Here is a 5,906-nt window from a genome sequence, read left to right as displayed (position 1 = left end):
TTTTTTTTTTTTTTTTTTTTTTTTTTTTTACAAGCTCTTAGCTTATTTTTTGAAAGGCAACATTTTAAACTTGAGTGCCAAAGCCTCAGATGCATTATATAGATTATTATGAACAAATACCGAAAAAGCAATGAAACCATGCCACCAAACTTGGCTTAAATTTCAAACCAGAGGCTCCCAATATGTGATTCTACTCAGTGGCTTGTGAACACCACTTACGGTCCAAACTTGTCTGACCTAATTTAAATGTCTGGGGCTTGTGATGTGACTCCTTAAGGCAGTAAGCCTTGGTTGTGAATTTTGGCACTGCAGGTACGATTTTTGTGCTGCAGCGTATAAAGTTGGGTTATACTTGCCAGAAGTTGGCGTTTAAACTCTGTATCTTACTGTTTAATAGTGCATGTTTGAAGGATAGTTAAACAGACTGCATAGGTACTCTGGAGTCTGAGTGAAGAAGTAAAGGGTTTTTTTGTTTTGTTTTGTTTAATCTAAATATTGCTTCTAAGAACTGAAATATTAGGAACTTTCCAGCTTGGAGCTAAAAATTGTGGAGCATTGCAAAGCTAAGAACTCTTACCACTTCACAGATGCAGTACACAGGAAAACAAGATTAGAGGTCTACTTAAATTGTGGTTAGACTTACCAATTTTTGCAGGTTCCTTGTGGCATAATCAAATTCTGTAGACATTTCATGGATGTATTTTGGCAGTCCTGCCCCTCACTGCTGATTGGCAGAGAGGCCTGGGAACCAGGGAGGAGACAAGGGAATGGCTGCCATCTTGAATGTTAGTTGCCCTTCATGTGGCCCTGCGCCTTGGAACTAATTGGCAGAGAGGCCCTTGGGAGGAAGAGGGATAAAGGGGTGGCGGCTATCTTTGCTGAAATCACTCTTATGATAAACAGTTCATAAGGTGCAAATCAGAAAAAGATTGATTATATGAGGTCATATAAGAAAAAGTGATGCATTTAAATTTGGGGAGAGTATACAAAGATAAAACAGTAATGTCACCCTGGTTGGATTAGCACCAGCTTCTCGGTGAGTATAGTCAACATTTTGATTGGTAAGTCTTCCTGTTGGCTTTTGGAGATCGCTTCTAGCTTTTGCAGGTGGGGACCATAAGTTCCCCATGGCATACGAGACTCTTTTCTTTAAAGGTGGGGAAATATTGCTACAGTATTTATTTCTCTCTTTAATTCTGGGAAGTGTATGTATTGTGCAGAAGATCTTCTTCCACCCGTCTATCTTGGATGTTCTTCCTATTAATTGTAGTCGAGGAGGGCCATAATATTATTATGAATCCCTATTCAAATTTCCCTTGGAATCTTTATTCAAGAGGGGAAAATGATTTCCTCAGTATGAGACTTCCTTCTCATATGAAGCCCAATAGATATGTCTGGGTGTCTTTTTCCTTTGAAATTGTAATTAGTGATTGTGTGAAGCTTGATACCTCTAAGGGTCTCTGACCCAGGTAAACACTCAGGGCATTTTTACATGTCCTCTAGGGTTGGTGGGGAGTGTTTTAATTAGAGCAGCTCTCCAGAGTTGCTCTAGTTATAACACCTGCAGTATCTTGTATATTCAGTTTCCCATGTTTCAAAACGGTGGCAGGGGCACTTTAAAGCTTGTTGAATGCCATTTTGAAATGCAGAGATGCTGAATACGTAAGGGATGGTGATAGCATTAATTGCAGTTCAGCTGCTGCCACACTTCTTAACACATGGGGAGCCCTGTGGGCTGGATGATATGGCCCTGCCTGATAGACTGTGCCATGTGTGACTATATCTGGTACATAGGGTTGGATCATGTATGAGATTGGGTTTGCATGCAGAATTGGGCCAGCACACGGGATTGCACCAGTGGACCAACTGCACACACTGTCCCTGTGTTGGATTTGATCCACAGACCAGACCCACATCACTCATCTAGCATGCAGCACCAGAAGACTGAACACCGCTGCATTAAAAGAATGATTCAATATGCTAGTTCAGTGGTGCCAGACTTTTTGGCAGTTGGCCACAAGCTAACTCCGCACCCTCCTCAAATGCCATTCTGATCCTTTTCCACTGCCCAGTCAACTGGTTTGCTTTTTGCTCCCTGCCGTATGTACTTCTGTGCTGTGTGTCCTCTCTGGTAGCCTGTGTGAGACAGGTTGGAATGTTGCTTGTGCCATGCATGCTGCAGGTTAGCCACCCCTTTGCAAGCTGGGGGCTCAATAAAGAGGCTGTATAAAGAGCTGAGTGAATGCATATTTAACCAGCAATTAGATGCTGTTTCACAGTGTACTCCTTCATAGCCTGTAGTTTCCATTTTTTGCTGTTCTGTTTTGATCTATTGTCCATAAATAGTCTCTTCTAGTTTTGAAAGGAGATTTTTCAGATAAAAAGATGTAATTCTCTAAAGAGGCTGTAGGTTTTGCTCTCTTCCCACTCTTTATGGATATGGCTTTATTGCAGTTGACTATGCAGGAAACATTAGTTTGGCTACTTCCTTATTTTTAAGGAATTTCATCTTGTAGTTAATGAGCAACTCATTGAAAATGTTGTGTGCAAAATGAAGGTGTGGCAAAAAAGTCTATAAAACTGTATTGCAGTACATGCATGACACACAATATGACCTGCATGCAGTGAAGGTTTTAAATGATGTACAATGTTTACTTTTCCACTCAGACACTGATCAAGTACAGATATAGTTGCATGCAGATGCAGTGTATCTAAAGATGCTAAATATGCCAGCAATAAGAACTTGCTAAATCCGGCTAAAACTTCTAAATAGTGGCTAAACCAGTGATTCTCACCCAGTTATGCAAATTCCCCTAGGGTGTCTTGACCCTTTCAGGGATGCCATGGGGTACCATGCAGTGTTAATACTGCTAGGTGTGCAAACATCATTCACAGGATAGGAATCCATCATGTTAAAAGTATTCTCACCTGTTGTGGTGTGGTCTTTCTGAGTTCTTGGCATCAGAAGAATTGCTCTATAATAATAAAAAATGGGGGTGTCTAAAAAGATTGAGAACCACTGGCTAAATCCTTGGTGATGGTGCTCAAACAGTTCTACAGAATATTCATATCTTCTGTAGTCTTCTTAAGTAGTGAAATAACCATGTCCTTTGTAAAAAAAACAAAAAACAAACAAAACAAACAAACAAAAAAAACGTTAAAATTTGTTTGAACGTTGTATGCTTATATGAAAACTACATACTGGTATGTTTCACAAGAACAAGTTAAGAGAACTTGATTGAGAATAAATCTTAAATGTAACTTGGTTCAGAGTATTCATTCATATAGCTCTGTTTGACCTCTGTTTGCCAGTGAAATCTGATACTATTGGAAGCTTTGTTCCACGTTACAGAAAAACTTGCCCAATAGTGGCCTTTGGTGCAGAGTCCCTGTTGATTTAACAAAATAATCTAGAACCCACTTCATTGCTATATCGTGCATCAGATACTTTTATACAAAAATTTAGGATGACTGCATTTCAGTAGACTGCCCATCTGGCTGTGCACATTTGCATTTTTAATAAGGACAGATGGTGTTAACCTTCAGCGTCATCCAGTTTTTCTCATCTTATTTTGAGAGGACCTAAAAAAACTAATGTTAGCATAACTTATTCTTAACTAAAGTTGGCTAAAATGTTGAAGTTCATGTCTCTTTTTTTTTTTTTTTTTTTTTTAACCTTGCATAGCTATAAGAAGCTGTGTTTTCAGATATTGCAGGACAGCAAATCTTAAACTTGTGGAAAAATGAGGTCTTCTAATAAGGATTACTTTGTTTTGTTTTTGTTTTGTTATGTGCTGCAGTGACACTAGACAAGAGGTTAAGCTCAAAGAGTTATAATGTATTTGAATATGCACCTTTGGGTCAGGTGACACAAGATAAACAACCCTGGCCCCTGTCAACCATGTTACACTTTGTCTATCTCCTAAACGTTTGCTTATGCTTCTATAGCTTATTATGTGTGGAGTGCAAACTGGCATGTACCAGCTGTGATGGTTTGTAATTTGAATGGGTTCTCTAAGGTCTGCATTTCATTGAAATATGTTCAGTGAAATATTATGTAGCTGGAAATATTATGTAACCGTCCACTCTCATGGAACCTGGTGGGGCAGGGAAGGGGAGTTGTTAAAGAGGAGTTTCTAATCAATCAGATTAGTCTGGAACAGTTGGATAATGTGTCCAGAAGCAGCAGAGACCAATGTTTTATCAGCACTTCATGACCCCTGTTGGCTTTAAGTTTTGCCAGGTAGTAAACTAAAGCATGCAGTGACTGGAACATAATGACTGCTTTTGTGATAAAGCCCACACTATCACACTCATGTTCAAGAATTAAAATGCTTTCCTTTCTGTGAACAGTTCTGCCCTTATTTGTACCAACATTTGTCATTTAGTAACTGTCTATCTTTCAACAACTGTCTACCAACTTTTAAAGTCTTCCTCTTTTTATTTTGAAACCTCTAATACTATATAACACTTCCTAAACCTGGCAATAAAGGAATGATTTTAATTGAGTTCTGTGGGAAGTTACTTGGATGGGGTTTAGGTAATGAAACTTAATTGCACCCCAAAGGGGGAAGACAAAAAAACCTAGTTTTTTTAGGTTTCAGTGGAACAAGTTCCTTGCCTTGATGGCTTCTGCTATTTCTAAGTGTGTCCTGTAAATAGATGCATAATTCAGTTTTAAGGGTGTGTGATCCTTCAGTGGTTCAGGAGTGTTGCTGAAGTAGAAGGTCTTGGTGATCAAGGGAGGGGAGGCAGGACTTGTCAGACCTCCATCAGGTAGGACTTGTTTTCACTGCAGGGTTAACTCGGGCTGTCCCTTTTGGTATTGGGGCTAACGTTTGTTGCTGTCTATAATGAATAGTCTTTGCCCAAGTCCAGTGTGGATTACATCTGAATGGATTACATCATAATATTGGTTCTTCAACATTTATGGTTCTCCACTACTTTCCCAGAATGCTGTCCAGGTTATCCAGGAAGGTAGACTTTCTCAAAACTCAGTGGGAAAGTGTTGGATGGTCTGCTTGCAGCAGCACTAAGAATCGCAGTTTATAACCCCAGAAATACTAGCAGCTAACGGAATGCCATTGGATGAAGACAAGTGGACAGATTAGGGAGTGGCTTTGTGCAGTTCCTTGCTACCAAAACCTGAGTGCTGATCACCAATTACATCTGGATTGAAGACAACCCAGAGCAGTTAGGTCTGGCATAGTCTCACTGTTGACTTAAGTATTATCTCCAGCACACACAGGAATAGAGCTATTGGGGGTAGCATAAGAGCCAATCTACTATTTCTAGCTGAGGGAGTTACTCTTGGGTTTGTTCTGTTCAAAGACTGTTTAGTGCCTTTTACAGAAAAAGGGAATGTTTTTAAATCCCCACTTCTGTACAGAAAGTCTATTAAGACTTTTTGCTCAGGTTTATGCCAGGAATGCATGGTAGAGCATAATTTCTTGGAAGTTAAACTAGTACTAGAATATTTAATTTAGGCCTCTGAGCTGGTAATAACCCGTTTCCACCCCAAGAGGATTTGTCAGTATAGTTTTATACTGGTGAGCCTTGTTCTTATGTAGACCTGGTCTTTTCTTTTGTGTTCATCCTTAATAGAGAGAAAATGTAGAGAAAGACTTGTCTGGATGCTTCTAGGGCAGGCGTGAGCAATGTTTTTGGACAGAGTGCCCAAAACACTTTCAACCTTGACTTATAAAATGTTGGTGTGCCAGGGGCAGATGGCAAGGGAGCTATGAGGGGTCTGAACCTTGTTGTGGCAGTGCAGCCCCAGCCTCTTTCCCACTGTCCTCCCCGAGGGACATGTGCCAATCAAAATGCCTTTGAGTGACAAACTCTGGCACCTGTGCTGGCAGTTGCCTACCCCTGTTCTGTGGCATGTCTATACTATCTCACTGATA

At 40.1% G+C, this 5,906-nt stretch overlaps 1 protein-coding gene across 2 annotated transcripts in view; it reads left to right on the top strand.

The window, feature by feature from the left end:
* CISD1 (CDGSH iron sulfur domain 1) overlaps window positions 1-5,906 on the top strand; it is a 31,036-nt gene that overhangs the window by 18,929 nt on the left and 6,201 nt on the right. The window lies entirely within an intron of this gene.

The sequence above is a fragment of the Gavialis gangeticus genome, unplaced genomic scaffold, assembly GCF_001723915.1.
Source record: "Gavialis gangeticus isolate Ggan-Ray unplaced genomic scaffold, GavGan_comp1, whole genome shotgun sequence".
NCBI classification, from domain to species: Eukaryota; Metazoa; Chordata; order Crocodylia; family Gavialidae; genus Gavialis; species Gavialis gangeticus.
The sequence above is the reverse complement of the archived record's forward strand: the minus strand, read 5'-3'. Positions and strand labels throughout refer to the sequence as shown.